We start from the raw sequence: 15,881 nt of genomic DNA on the forward strand, positions 1-15,881 counted from the left end.
CCAGGGCATGTTTTAAAAAATCCATCTGCCAATCTCTGTCTTTTAATTGGTCTATTTATACTACTTACATCTACCTTAATTATTGAAATATTAGAACTTAAATATTAGTACTATAAATCTGACATTTTATTATTTATTTTCTGCTTGTCCCTCATTTTTCATTCCTGTCTTTCTTGCCTCCCTGTGATTACTTGAGCAATTTTTTAGAATTCCAATTTGAGTTGTCTGTAATGTTTTTGGGTGTATCTCTTTGTCTAGTTTTTTATTTGTTGGTCAAATATTAAATTGTGCATACATAACTTATCACAGTTTACTGATGCTAACATTTTACCACTTCAAGTGAAATGTGCATTTTTGTCCCTTTACCCTCCCTCCTTTTTAATATAATTGTCTTAAATATTATATACATTGAGATCATCCAACAATATTTATAATTTTTATTTCCAATACCAAACACAAATTTAAAAAATTAAAAATTTTTTTAATGTTTATTTATTTTTGAGAAAGAGAGTGAGTGAGCATGAGCAGAGGAGGGGCAGAGAGAAAGGGAGACACAGGATCTGAAGCAAGCTCCAGGCTCTGAGCTGTCAGCACAGAGCCTGATGTGGGGCCTGAACCCATGAACCACCCAATCACCCCCCCAAACACAAATTTTAAAACTCAAGAGGAAAATGGCATTTTATATTAACCAATATTTTTACTCTTTGTGTTATCCTTTCTTTATTGCTGATGTTCCAAGTTTCCTTCTTTTATCATTTCTTTGCATCTGAAGAGTTACCTCTACTCATCCTTTTAGGGGAGGTTTATTGGTCACCACAATTTCCCTTAGTTTTTCTTCCTCTTAGTCTTCCACCTTCCTGTCTGAAGGATATTTTTGCTGGATATAGAATTCTAAGTTGATGGTGATTTTCTTTCAGCACTTGAGAAATGTTGCACCACTTCTTTCCAGCCTCCATTTCAAATCAGAATTGGGCTGTCATTGGAATCAGTGTTCCTCTGTAAGTCGTTTGTCATTTCTCTCTGATGTCAAGATTTTTGTTGTTGTTGTTGGTAGTTTTCAGAAGTACAAATATGATGCCTTGGTGTTTGTTTATTTGAGTTTATCCCTTCTGGAATCTGTACAGCTTCTTCAATCTAGACTTTTGTCTTTTGCCAAATTTGGGGAATTTTCAGCAATTATTCTTCAACTGCTTTTTCACTCCCACTTTATCTCTCTCCCCTGTCTTTCTGGAACTCCGATAAGATGAGGGATAACTTCCTCCTCCCCCCGCCCCCAATCGTTTTTCTCTCTGTTGTTCACAATGGGTACACACTATTAATTTGGCCTTAAATTCACTGATTTTATCCTTTGTTACCTCCACTCTACTACTGAGTTTATCCAGGGAGTTCTTTTTTAACTTCTTTTGTTGTATTTTCCAGTTATATAATATCCATATGGTTATTTTTTATAACGTCTATTTATTTGTTGATATTTCCTATGTTTTCTTTTTTCTATTGTAATCATAGCTTAATATTCATAATATTAAAATACCATATACATTTTAATTTTGAAGTCATGTAGCAATTAATTTTCCTCTCCTGAAAAAAGGAATGACAAAAATAAGACCTAACTCATAGAATTTTCTTGAGATTAAATGATGTAATAAAAGTTCCTATTACATTATATGTTCAATAGACATCAATTATTATTGAATATTTCTAATCAGTTTCTAATCAGCATTTTTTTAAATTTCTGTTTTGTTTTTATTTTAATTTTATTTTTTTAAATTACATCCAAATTAGTATATAGTGCAACAATGATTTCAGGGGTAGATTCCTTAATATCCCTTACCCATTTAGCCCATCCCCCCTCCCACAACCCCACCAGCAACTCTCTGTTTGTTCTCCATATTTAAGAGTCACTTATGTTTTGTCTCCCTCCCTGTTTTTATATTATTTTTGCTTCCCTTCACTGTGTTCATCTGTTCTGCATCTTAAAGTCCTCATATGAGTGAAATCATATGATATTTGTCTTCCTCTGACTGACTAATTTCACTTAGCATAATACCCTCCAGTTCCACCCATGTCGTTGCAAGTGGCAAGATTTCATTCTTTTTGATTGCCGAGTAATACTCCATTGTATATCCTCTTTATCCATTCATCCATCGATAGACATTTGGGCTCTTTCCATACTTTGGCTATTGTCAATAGTGCTGCTATAAACATTGGGGTGCATGTGCCCCTTCGAAACAGCACGTCTGTATCCCTTGGATAGATACCTAGTAGTGTAATTGCTGGGTCATAGGGTAGTTCTATTTTTAACTTTTTGAGGAACCGCCATACTGTTTTCCAGAGTGGCTGCACCAATTCGCATTCCCACCAGCAGTGCAAAAGAGATCCTCTTTCTCTGCATCTTCGCCAACATCTGTTGTTGCCTGAGTTGTTAATGTTAGCCATTCTGAAAGGTGTGAAGTGGTATCTCATTGTGGCTTTGATTTGTATTTCCCTGGTGGTGAGTGATGTTGAGCATTTTTTCATGTGTCAGTTGGCCATCTGGATGTCTTCTTTGGAGAAGTGTCTATTCATGTCTTTTGCCCATTTCTTCACTGGATTATTTGGTTTTGGGGTGTTGAATTTGAGAAGTTCTTTATAGATGTTGGATACTGACCCTTTCTCTGATATGTCGTTTGCAAATATCTTCTCCCATTCTGTCAGTTGCCTTTTAGTTTTGCTGATTGTTTTCTTTGCTGTGCAGAAGATTTTTATTTTGATGAGGTCCCAATAGTTCATTTTTGCTTTTGTTTCCCTTGCCTCCGGAGTTGTGTTGAGTAAGAAGTTGCTGTGGCCAAGATCAAAGAGGTTTTTGCCTGCTTTCTCCTCAAGGATTTTGATGGCTTCCTGTCTTACATTGAAGTCTTTCATCCATTTTGAGTTTATTTTTGTGTATGGTGTAAGAAAGTGGTTCAGGTTCATTCTTCTGCATGTCGCTGTCCAGTTTTCCCAGCACCACTTGCTGAAGAGACTGTCTTTCTTCCATTGGATATTCTTTCCTGCTTTGTCAAAGATTAGTTGACCATGTGTTTGTGGGTCCGTTTCTGGGTTCTCTTGATTCTGGGTTCCATTGATCTGAGTGTCTGTTTTTGTGCCATCCTATGTTTTCATTTGAGAACTCATGATTGCTTATTGAAGGATTTTTAGGAAAGCCACTGTAAAAACATTGTCAGATCATTTTAACATCTATAATTTATCCATTTTGGCGTCTGCTGATTGTCTTTCTCTCACCCCAAGATGAGATTTTTCTTGTTCTTGGTAGGATAACTGATTTTTTAATAAAGCTTTTTTTTTTTTTTACGTTTATTTATTTTGATAGAAAGAGTGAGAAAGAGAGTGCATGGGAGAGAAGGAGCAGAGAGGGAGGGAGAGAGAGAATCCCAAGCAGGCTCTGCACTGTCAGTCAGAGCCCAATGCGGGGCTCAAATACTTCCCTGCTGCCACCCTGAACTATAAGATCATGACCTGAGCTGAAGTCAAGAGTCAGACACTTATAACTGATTTTTAAAATTGTATCTCAGGGACGCTTGGGTGGCTCAGTCAGTTGAGCATCCAACTTCAGGTCATGATCTCGTAGTCCTCGAGTTCAAGCCCCACATCAGACTCACTGCTGTCCACACAGAACCTGCTTTAGATCCTCCCTGCCCCTCTCTCTGCCCCTGCCCCTCTTGCTCTCTCCCAAAAATAAATAAATATTTAAAAATAAATAAATAATAAATAAATAAAATTGTATCCTGGACATTTGGGGTATTATGTTATGAGATTCTGGATCTCATTTGAATTCTGTTTTAGCAGGCCTCAACAGACACTGTACTAGTAGGGAAAGGTAATCGTGCCTCATGACCCCTGGAGTGAGGATGGAAGCCCAAGTCGCCCACTGAGACTCTGCTGACACCCCCTGGTGCAGAGTGGGAGATGTGTCTTGTGACCTCAGGGCAGGGGTGGACATCCCAGTTCTCTGCTAGCTTCCACTGACCAGGGGTGGGAGAGTGGGAGTAGGAATGTTGTGTGTCATTTTTTTTCTCTGGAGTTTGGCTGGAGTTTGGACATGTTGTCACAAAGGCTTCTGTCTTGTTAGGCTGCCCTTTCCCATTCCTTTGGCTGCAGAAATCAGAGTTTTCTTGCGGCTATTTTTTTTTTCTTTTGTTTGTGCCTGTTGGCGTTTCCTACTCCTGGGCTCCTCTGGTGCCCGGTCGGGATACACAGGGCGCAAAAAGAAAACCCAAGGAGTTTGTTGCCACATTGTTCTTTGTGTCCTGAGGTGCCTGAGCTGGTCTTCCTTCTCTTCCATCAATCAGAATTTTCTTATGTTTGTTTTACATATTATGTCTAGAGATTTCAGCTGCATTTAGCAGGAGGAATAGAGAGAAATGTGTCCCCTGTCTTGTCCAGAACAGAAAGTTCTAGGTATGTGTTTTTCGGTGACTGCTGTGTAGCATTCAGTGAAGCTTTTTGATCTGAAAATTCAAGTTTCTCGAAGCTCATAAAATTTTCGTCTATTGCTCCTTTGGTTATCGCTTCATTCCCTTATTATTTTTGCTCCATTTGGTTATCCTACTAAGTGTGTATCTCCTAGATGCTTCATCCATGTTTTTAAACTTTTTCACTCTAATTTCCATTTCTCTGTGGTTTTGGTTTGGTACTGTGGGATTGTTCTCCTTTTGCACATTTCGGGTCACTAAATCAATTTTCAGTGGTCCTCATTCTATTTTTCACTTCCACAATTAAATTGTTTAAATTTAGGAGCACCTGGGTGGCTCAGTCGGTTGAGTGTTTGACTTTGGCTCAGGTCATGATCACACGGTTCATGAGTTCAAGCCCTGCATCAGGTTTGCTACTGTCAGCAAAGAGCCACTTTAGATACTCTGTCTCCCTCTCTCTACCCCTTCCCTGCTTGTGGTCTCTCAAAAATAAATAAACATTAAAAAAAAGTTTAGCTTTAGAAATTGTCTTTTTAACTTCCCAAAACCATGTGTCTTCATTCTGATTCTTTTTTCTATTTTTTTAATAAAAAAATTTTTTTTAACGTTTATTTATTTTTGAGAGAAAAAGACAGAGTGGAAGTAGGAGAGGGGCAGAGAGAGAGGGAGACACAGAATTGGAAGCAGGCTCCAGGCTCTGAGCTGTCAGCAGAGAGTCCGACGCAGGGCTCGAACTCATGAGCTGTGAGATCGTGACCTGAGCTGAAGTCGCATGCTTAACTGACTGAGCTACTCAGGAGCCCCTGATTCTTTCTAATTTCTATGTGAATCTCCTTAAAATTCTTATTTTAAAGACTCACTTTTTCTTCTTCTAAATCTATCTCAATATGAGTCCTCTCTTCTAGTTGTTTAACTTGGTCTTCTTCCTTCAAGTTATGGGGTCTCCTTAAATAATCTCTGATCTGCTTTGGCTGCTCATATTGGCACTTGGGCAACTCCGTCTATGTGGCCTCTTGGGTAGCAGCAGTTCAGCAATCATGATAACAAAGGAAGATGATGATTCTCCAGTGGCCTAGTGGTGAACAAGCCTGATTAGCGGGGCCCAGCATGCTGAGGTGAAGTGGGAGAGGCCTCTAGGATCTTCAGACACCCCCATTATGAAGAGGGAAGGATTGGGCTGTTGTGTGCCATTGTGTAGGTTGTCTACTGTACAAGGGTACCTAGTTGAAAAGATAAGAGCTAAAACCCACTTGCTGAGCTGTGTACCATGGTGTGGAGTTACATCTGCCTGAAGGAGGGGAGCAGTATTTTCTTGTTTTCACGAAGACATCTGAGGAGGTGATGCTTTTTTTTCCTAATCCATAAAGGTGTTGTATGGGCTAGTAGTGGCCCTGGGAGGGGTAGTTTGGCCCAACTGTGACATTCCCCTCCGGGGAGACAAACCTCGGCAGAATCAAGGGGCTTCCCTCGGGGCCACATGCAGGAAGTGGGCAGGGGCAGTTCCTCCTTACCTGCAAAAGAATCCCACCCTGTTGGGGCCGGCTGGGCCCCTCAGGTAGCCCCAGAATCAAAAGCCTTCACTTTAGGCTCACTAGCAAGGCAGGAACTTCCCAGGCTCCTGGGCTTTGGTTCTTCCCGCAGTTTTAAACAGTGTGGCAGAGATGGCATCCTTCACCAGTCCTGCACTGGTTCAGTCTCCCTGGGTAGGTGTGACATCTCCTTCATGTTCCAGCTCTAGGCCCTCTCAGCCTACCGTCTCCATTCACTGTGTGCCTCACAGCATGACTTACCTCCATAGGGAGCCAGCTGAGAGGGAAGTCAGTTATAGGATGCAGGTCCTCACCTTTAGAGAATCCCCCTGGCAGGTCATCCCAGGGTGATTTATGAAATTTCTCCATATTATGATTCTGTTGCAATCATCTTTCTCCCCACAAGAAGAGAGCTCCGTTGTCTAGATAAGCTTGAATTTGAATCCCAGTTGCCAGATGTGACCTCATACAAATCATTGGACTTCTCTGAGCTTGCCTCAGGTTTTTCTTCTGTACAATGGAGATAATCACGTTTGGGTTGCATTCCTCAAGGAGCTATTGAGAGAATAAAAGATGATTGCTCTGCCCGGTTTTTTTACAAATGGCAAAGTGCTATGGAAAGTAAAGGGGATGAAGAAAGTAATGATAGAGGGAAGAATGACAGAGGGAAGCCCCCCTGGGCTGTGGGGACCAGAGCAGTGGTGTGGAGTTGCAGTCACCTGGCACATTCAGAGCAGAATCGAGCCCGGGGTGACTGGTACAGATGTAGTGGCAAGACCAGAGTAGGGCCATGCCAGACCCTGGCCACAACCTCAAGGGCATGCCGTTGGAACCTATCTCCCAAAAGCTGAACCAGCAGAGAGAGAATTTTTTAAGAAGTTAAAAAGAAAAAAGATGATGAGACACTCCTATATTTTCAAAGCCATCCCTCAGAACGCTGAAAGATTTATCATCTCAGGAATGAGATTAAAAACTTGTCTGACAGGAGACATAAAGAATTCAAATGTTTTCAAGAAATTGTGATAATCATTCTCAGCTCTATCCCATCCTTCCCCTCTCTTTTCCAACCCGGTCATAAGTCTATTGCATTAGCCATAGATTAGAATATCAGTTTCATCAAGAAGCAGAGAATGTGATTGGGGATAGGAAAAGAAGTGTAAGCAAACAAAGCAAATATGAGAGCTAAGGAAGCAATCCAGAAAGGAGCCGTGCTTTCCACATCCCCATCCCCCCACCCCTCCTAAAAAAAGTACAAATGGACCATCTTTAGGAGCATGACTGTGATCAGTCATGGAGAGCACAACAAGATGGGGCTCTCTTCACTAGGGCACAGAAAACGGACCCTCTCTTCTAACTCCCTGTACATTGTATTTTACAGTGAACTGGAAACTCATTTTTAAGAAGTGAGCAGTGAATGACTGCTTCTGTGTCCTAGAATCTTGAGAGTAAGAACACGCTGTTTTTATGTCATTGTTTCACTCTGTGGAGCAACAATTTACTTGTCCTCAAGAGGTAATATAATCCTCATGATAAGCACCCAGTTTCTTTTGCAGACAACAGCCAGACCTCTCTTTCTGACTAGGTAACACTTTAGCTTCCTTAATCTCAAAGAATCATTTGGTTTGGAGCTCAGGAGACCTTGGTCTATAACGTGTCATTCTCTCCTTCTACAGAGGAGGAAATGGTAGCGCAGAGAGGTGATGTGACTTTCTCCTAGCCACACAGCAGGGTAGGGACAGAACTGGGTTCTAGAACACTAGGGCACTGCTTTTCTTTAAAAAAAAAAATTTTTTTTTTAACGTTTATTTATTTTTGAGACAGAGAGAGACAGAGCATGAACAGGGGAGGATCAGAGAGAGAGGGAGACACAGAATCTGAAACAGGCTCCAGGCTCTGAGCGGTCAGCACAGAGCCCGATGCAGGGCTCGAACTCACGGACCGTGAGATCATGACCTGAGCCGAAGTCGGACACTTAACCGACTGAGCCACCCAGGCGCCCCAGGGCACTGCTTTTCTACAAGCAGCTTGCCATAAGTGCTGGCATGGATCTCATAAAGGGCTATTCCTAAGTCTTCCTGCAGTACTTCAACAGTCCATGAGTCTCAGCTCACCCTAGTCTCAAAGAAACTGTCTTCGTTATAGTTCATTATGAAGTTGCTCTTGAATACTAAAGACACATATTTAGTTTTTGTGCCATAACACTCTCTTAACCAAACCATTCCATTCCCCATCTGGTCTGGGTTTAAGTTTAAATCACTACACTTCAACAGGCATAAGTCCGTAGTAGATACTCAACAATGTTGGTTGAATGACCACTTGAAGGCCCATTAAGGAATCATGTCATTTAAAATTTTTTTAAATTTCTTTTAATTAATTAATTAATTAATTAATTAATTTACATCCAGGTTAGGTAGCATATGGTGCAACAATGATTTCAGGAGTAGATTCCTTAATATCCCTTACCCATTTAGCCCATCCTCCCTTCCACAACCCCTCCAGTAACCGTCTGTTTGTTCTCCATATTTAAGAGTTGCTTATGTTTTGTCTCCCTCCCTGTTTTTATATTATTTTTGCTTCCCTTCCCTGTGTTCATCTGTTCTGTGTCTTAAAGTCCTCATATGAGTGAAATCATATGATATTTGTCTTCCTCTGACTGACTAATTTCACTTAGCATAATACCCTCCAGTTCCACCCATGTCGTTGCAAATGGCAAGATTTCATTCTTTTTGATTGCCGAGTAATACTCCATTGTATATCCTCTTTATCCATTCATCCATCGATAGACATTTGGGCTCTTTCCATACTTTGGCTATTGTCAATAGTGCTGCTATAAACATTGGGGTGCATGTGCCCCTTCGAAACAGCACGTCTGTATCCCTTGGATAGATACCTAGTAGTGTAATTGCTGGGTCATAGGGTAGTTCTATTTTTAACTTTTTGAGGAACCGCCATACTGTTTTCCAGAGTGGCTGCACCAATTCGCATTCCCACCAGCAGTGCAAAAGAGATCCTCTTTCTCTGCATCTTCGCCAACATCTGTTGTTGCCTGAGTTGTTAATGTTAGCCATTCTGAAAGGTGTGAAGTGGTATCTCATTGTGGCTTTGATTTGTATTTCCCTGGTGGTGAGTGATGTTGAGCATTTTTTCATGTGTCAGTTGGCCATCTGGATGTCTTCTTTGGAGAAGTGTCTATTCATGTCTTTTGCCCATTTCTTCACTGGATTATTTGGTTTTGGGGTGTTGAATTTGAGAAGTTCTTTATAGATGTTGGATACTGACCCTTTCTCTGATATGTCGTTTGCAAATATCTTCTCCCATTCTGTCAGTTGCCTTTTAGTTTTGCTGATTGTTTTCTTTGCTGTGCAGAAGATTTTTATTTTGATGAGGTCCCAATAGTTCATTTTTGCTTTTGTTTCCCTTGCCTCCGGAGTTGTGTTGAGTAAGAAGTTGCTGTGGCCAAGATCAAAGAGGTTTTTGCCTGCTTTCTCCTCAAGGATTTTGATGGCTTCCTGTCTTACATTGAAGTCTTTCATCCATTTTGAGTTTATTTTTGTGTATGGTGTAAGAAAGTGGTTCAGGTTCATTCTTCTGCATGTCGCTGTCCAGTTTTCCCAGCACCACTGTCTTGATGATTACAGCTTTGTAATACAACTTGAAGACTGGGATTGTGGTGACTCCAGATTCGGTTTTCTTTTTCAAGATCACTTTGGCTGTTTGGGGTCTTTTCTGGTTCCATACAAATTTTAGGATTGTTTGTTCTAGCTCTGTGAAGAATGCTGGTGTTATTTTGATAGGTATTGCAGGAACCATGTCATTTTAGATCTGAAAGAAACCTTGAAGGTCATTCTGTCTCACTTCTCCTTTCTTCTGTAGCCTGAAGATTGAGGGGATTTGGGCAATGGGCAGAACAGTACTAGAATCCTTTTTGTTTTTGTTTTTTCCCGCCTCCCAGACCATTATTCATTTCTTCACCTGCACTGCTTCTCAGTAATTTGATATGACGGCATTAAAATTGCCAATGTATTGTACCAATGTACTGGTATACCAAATAAAAGTTTCTAACGTCTACTTTAAAAACACTACTCCATACAAAGTGACAGCAGCAGGTTTCAATTTTTTTAGCCTCATGGAATTCAATCATTCTGAGGAGAAGCAAAAACTGTCTTCAATCACCACAGACAGTAAAGCTAAAATTTGAAGCAGTAAACTATTCTATTTTGGGAACAATAGATATGAAGTCAGGAAGAGTTAGGCATTCGAAGAAGGAAATTATATAGAAAAGCTAACTATTAAGTCAGCTCTCAGAAGTATTTGGATGCAAAGGAGATTAATACGGATAAAGCGAAGGTATGGGCACTTAGCCAGTAACAAATGACACGCTCATGCTGTGGAGAAAGCAAAACTTTTAGCTGAAATGGTACTTATGGGAAATAAATTCAAACCTCAGATGTTTTAGTCAGGAAGTCTCATTAGGATGCAACACAGCTTCTCATTATGGGTTATTACATAGTATCACTAAAAAAGGAGAAACATCTGAGAAGGACAAGGCGTGATCAAATAGCCATATGAGAGATTTCAGTCGTGCTGTATCTTGCTCTATATTAATATCAGATCATTTGACGGTATTCTCTCACCAAAAATGACTTGACAGTGACAGAAACAGAGATTAAAAGTGATCTAGTTTGAAATGACAGCTGTTAGGGTAAAGTTCCTTTGAGAATCTTATGTATGTTTTATTCATTGATTTATTTATTCATTCAACAAATATCTATAGAGTTCTAGGAAGACAAAAATAAATAAGGTAATTGTCTTTCTCAAGGAGGCTTCAAGAAGATGCACATGTGAATAAATCATTGTAATGTGGGGCACTTGGCGTTTTATTTGAAGAATCGCCCAAGTGCAGCACAGGCACACGGGAGGTACTGGGAAGACCTCATAGAGAAGATACTTTTGACCGGGGTTTAAAGGAGGAAGAGTCTGTCTGGCAAGTTGCAGTAAACGTAGGAAACAAACGGGAAACCAGGAAACGTCCCAGAGTGAGCCAATAGCTTATGCAAAGCACTTAGCTGTGGGGGATTTAGAATCCCAGGTGAGGCCCAGCACCGCTACTGTAGGGCTTCAGGTCTTAGGTGAATGACTGCACTTCCTAGGGCCTCAGTTTCCTTCTGTGAAAAAGGAGCATGGCAGCCCTCACTGCCTACACTGTTTATAAGCCTGACTAAGTGCCGGCCAGCAGGGAGTGAGCACTGTTTTACCCCTAGTCACTCTCGGTTGTTCTTCTTCCGCTACGTTTGCAGAGGGAGAAACCTGGAACTGAGAGGGTGTGGAGCTTTCCCTTGCTTATACCCGTTAACAAGTGGCTGGGTTGGGATTTGAAGAGAGGCGGTTTGGCTTGAGACCGTATTGTTTAGCGCTATGCTTCACGTCTTTCCTTACATGAAATGTTGTGTGTAAAGCACTTAACACGGTGCCTGACACACGGTAGTAAGTTAATAAATTGTAGCTATTTTTACTATTGTAAAATATGATGTGCCCTAGGAACAAGAGGTATTTGGTGTGAGGTATAGGGTGATGTCTAAATGGGGCTGTAGCCGGAACAGGTCAGATTACTGAGGGCTGCATGCCATGCTAAGCAGTTAGGGGCTTGCCATAGGTCAAGAAGAAACAGTCGAGGTATCTTGAGCAGGAGAGGGACTTGTCTGATTCCTGGTTTAAAAAGATCCCTGACAGGGGGACCTGGGTGGCTCAGTCAGTTAATTGTCCAACTATGACTCAGGTCATGATCTCGCAGTTCTTGAGTTCAAGCCCCGTGCAGAGCCTGCTTGGGATTCTCTCTGTCTCTCTCTCTCTCTCTCTCTCTCTCTCTCTGTCCACTTGTGCACATGCTCTCTCTCTCTCTCTCTCTCAAGATCAATAAATAAACTTTTAAAAAAGGGATCTCTGGAAGCATGTGGAAGATGAATTGCAAATAGGCAAGATTAGAGGCATTTACTACAGCTTCGCCAAGAAATGGTGAGGCTCCAACTGAGTAAGGCACAGGGAGTGGGCAAGATGAAGAGGAGGAGACGTGTGGAAGGGATGCTATGGAGACAGAGTTGACTGGACTTAGCGACCAGCAGGGTATGAGGGCCATGAAGAGGGAAGAGTCTAGAATATCCCCTGGGTTTTGGTGTAAGTGCCACTGCCAGTTGAGGAACGGAAGCAATATAAAAGGGGTAATTTAGGGGAAAGGTGAGAGTTTGGTTTTGGCTCCTTTGAGACTGGGGCACCTGAGGAGGATTCAGGAGATGTTCCGCTGGCAGTTATGCCTCTGGGTTTGGAGCACAGAATAAGGTCTGGACTGAACCACGCATCAGACAGAATTGCTCAGAGAGAAGAGACAAAAGAGACCAAGAGGGGACATGAGGAACCTTGGCATTTAAACAGCCAGCGGACAAGGAAAGCTGAGGGAGAAAAGCAATCGGAATGGGAACCAAGGCAGAACGGGGACCCAGGTGCCATGGGTGAAAAGTGTTTACACATTAAGTACATAAAGCTCCTGAAGAGGAAGATACTTCTGGCATGGGCAGCTAGGAAATAGAGAGGGACAGGACAAAATTCCATGGGCAAAATCTGTACTTGCTGCACAAGGGGGTTGAGTTTTTATTTTCCTTTCTTGACAAGTGCCCTCTTCAGTCTTTAATCTGCATTAGGGAGAGTAATTTGGTTATTAATCTTTATCTACAACACATCAGTAAAAAAATTAAACTGTCTTTAGAGATAGATTTGCATGGAGTTGTTAAGAAATAATGTGGACAGGTACAACACTTAGGTTTTTAGAAGCTTACTTTATTTCCACCATGGCTTTAGAATTTTCCATTTTCTGTCCCCTTCCCCTAATGATGCTTATCCCGAGGCAGAATTCGGTACACTGTCCCTAGAGTAGAGACAGATCGGGGAAGCAGACCCCAAGGAGTGAAGGGCTAACTCAGCCCATGGATCTGGGTGACAGAGGGGCTGGAGCACTGAGAGAAAAGAGATCTTTGGGTGTAGGTAGCTAGGAGGCCTTTCCAAGAGGGAGCCTCTGAGGAGAGAGGTTTTGAATAGAAGCCTGGATTTGGAAGTAAAAGATATACAGGAGGCAGGTGCTGGACTGCCTTTCTTCATTTAGGCCAGGTAGGCTGTAGTGCTATTTTTGTTTTTGTCTTTTTTTGTTTTGTTTTGTTTTTAGTTTTGAAAAAACTTTGAAGTGTATTTTGAGAGCAGGGGAGGGGCAGAGAGAGAGGGGGACAGAGGATCTGAAGTGGGCTCCGTATTGACAGCTGACGGCTGAGAGTCGTCGGGGCTCAAACTCACAAGCTGCGAGATCATGACCTGAGCTGAAGTCAGATGCTCAACCGACTGAGCCACTCCGGCATCCCCATTTTTGGTTTTAATTTGATGAAGGACACACTTAATTCACTTACATTTGTGCTCCATTCCATCACCAGATTGATCTATATACCAATCTGATGGTGCCCCTTCCCCACTCAAAACTACCTCTCATGCTTCAGCTCTCTGCCCCTTCCCTTCCCTCAAGGGGCTCCCTCTCATCTTTGGGTCTTTGTTCCTGTGGCTTCTGCCTAGAAAGCTCTCTCCACACTCCGCCCTGTCACCAGCCACCTCTTCAGCCTTTCCGGGTTTCTGTGTAGAGGGCATCCTCTTCAGGAGGCCTTCTTCCCTTGCTCAGCCAATGCAGGTGCCCCGCTTGGCACCCTGGGATCACACTATTACTCTAAGAGCTGCACTGTATTAACAGCCCATTAGTGCATTCCTGAGGGCAGGGATAGTGCTTTATTCGAAGCTGTATCTTTAGGGTCTAACACGGGTAGGGACCTAGTAGGTGCTAGGTACATTCGTCAGCAGGGAAAAGAGTTCTTGGACAGAGGCATGAATTTGGGTGGGATGGACAGATAGGTGTAGGGCCAGAACCAGAGCAGTGGGTAAGATGGCCCAGGGAGTCGGAAGAGGGCTGAGTGCAGAGTCCTAGGCATAGCGGCATTTCAGGGCTTTGGGGTGTGAGGAGCCCTCAAAGGAGACCAAGCAGGAGTAGTTAGAGAGCCTCGGGAAAGCTAAGGGACCCCAACGCTCGGGCACTGAAGGAATTTAGAGGCAGAGAAGGAAGGCCGTAGTGCCAAAGTGGGTCCACTTCTTGCATCTCCCCGCAGCCCGGGAGCCTGTTGAGAGGAGGGCGAAGTTGGGGCCATCTGCATTCCCCAGAGTCCCACGTAGCTGGAGTTCTTCGAAAAGCCTTGGAGTGTGACAGCCAGGGGGAGGGTGGAGTGAGCAGGCGGTCGTTCCTTGGGACTCTTCTAGGTTCCAGTCTGGCCCCGCCGCCGGCGGACCGGGTGACCTTGGGGGAGCCCCTTTCCTCTCCCGGCCTCAGTCTCCCCGTGGGTACTCGGCGGACGTTGCGTGCCTCGGTGGGGAGCCGGGGAAGGCCGGCGGAGGCAGGCCCGGGTGGGAGCGGGACCGCCCACTGCGGCGGGCCGGGACCTCCCGGGCCCGCGGAGGCGGCGCGCGGGGCTCCTCCCCCGGGGCGGGGGTCGCGGCGCCGGCAGCTGGCAGCCCCGCAGCTGCAGCCTCAGCACCTGCCGTGGCCAGACGGCGCGGGCGCGGCCGGGCCCTGCGCCCCCCCTCCGGCTGCAGCCGCGGCGCGGGAGGCGGAGCCCGAGCCGAGCCCGAGCCGAGCCGCTGCCCGAGCCTTGCCCGCGTCCGTGCCCGCCGCCGGGCGGGGCTGCCCCTCGCCGAAAGCGTCAGCTCTTCGGGTCCGCGTCCGCGCGGGCGGCGCCTCCTCTGCAGGTAAGGGCGAGGTCCCGGCGCCGCAAAGTTTTGGGAGGGGGGGACTGACGGTCCCTACGCCCCGGGCCTGCGCCTCCGGTAGCTGCAGGCTGCCTGCCCCTCGGCTTCCTCCGCGCCGCCCTCCGCCGTGCGCTCTGCTTGCACCACCGCCCCCGGCTGACCTGCGCCCGGCTCCAGTCCTCGTGTCCCATCCCGGTGGGGGGCGCGTCCGCGAGTTCGCTCAGGGCGTGCAACGGTTAAATCTGCCCCAGCATCAATGTGTTGCTTAAGTTTTTGAGACGTGCATGGGGTAGTGCAAAGAGCGGCAAACCGGGTGGCGGGAGACCTGGATTCAGGTGCGGCCATCGCTAGCGCCGAGTTTCTGAGTGACCTCAGACCAGCCAGTCCTGCCCCGTTTCGACGGCCACACCTGGACCAGGAGGGGTTCGCCAGGATGATCATCTGAAGCGCACGGCTGTCTTGCCGTTTTGTGAGTCAGGGGTACCCCTAAGTGTCTCAGCTCCAGGGCTCCTTGTGGGGTGGAACCCACAGAAGTCAGTCTGGGTGAGGGGGCGTCACATCGCTAGCCAGCAGAAGTTTGGGCTGAGCTTTGTGAGGGGTGTTAAGTCAGTGTCTGGGAAGAGGACGCTGCTGGAGCTTAGAGTCCGGGCCCTGGCTTTTGGTGGCCCCTCTGCCATCCACTGACTGTGTGACCTTGGGCAAGTCCCCTAGTAGTTTTGCCACCGACAAGTGGGGAGGGAGGAATATGCACTAGATGATCCTTGCTGTCCTGCTGTAAACTTTGGAGAGGTGGAATCTTCCACGTCTATTTAGGGTTAGTTTGGGTAGAGGAAATATTGGGTAGAGAGGAAACATACACCCAGCACTTGCAAATGGGAGTTTAGAAAATAAAGGGATTTGCACGGTGCTTTGGGAGTCCCGAAATAGACATGGCAAGGATTGGTGAATGCTGGCCTTCTCTCCGTCAGTGCTTTGGACCATCATAAAATATTCAACAGCATAATGATTTGTTTTCAGAGTGGCTTATAGATCAGGAAGCGTTTCTGTTTGTGAGTCGGTTATTTTTGTTAAAACCTCAAAA

At 44.6% G+C, this 15,881-nt stretch overlaps 1 protein-coding gene across 4 annotated transcripts in view; it reads left to right on the forward strand.

Moving 5' to 3' along the window:
* FRMPD1 (FERM and PDZ domain containing 1) overlaps nt 1–15,881 on the forward strand; it is a 141,897-nt gene that overhangs the window by 37,192 nt on the left and 88,824 nt on the right. Inside the window, exon 1 of one of the 4 annotated variants that reach the window (XM_086683529.1) lies at nt 14,651–14,800. The exons of 2 other annotated variants lie outside the window; for them this stretch is intronic. The gene's annotated coding sequence lies outside the window, so the exon portion shown is untranslated. Of the gene's footprint in view, nt 1–14,650; nt 14,801–14,822; nt 15,270–15,881 lie in introns of those variants that run through there. One more of the 4 variants, XM_086683532.1, reaches the window with a different exon arrangement.

This window comes from Puma concolor, chromosome D4, assembly GCF_028749965.1.
Source record: "Puma concolor isolate L17-30 chromosome D4, mPumCon1.1.hap2, whole genome shotgun sequence".
In the NCBI taxonomy this organism is placed as follows: Eukaryota; Metazoa; Chordata; class Mammalia; order Carnivora; family Felidae; genus Puma; species Puma concolor.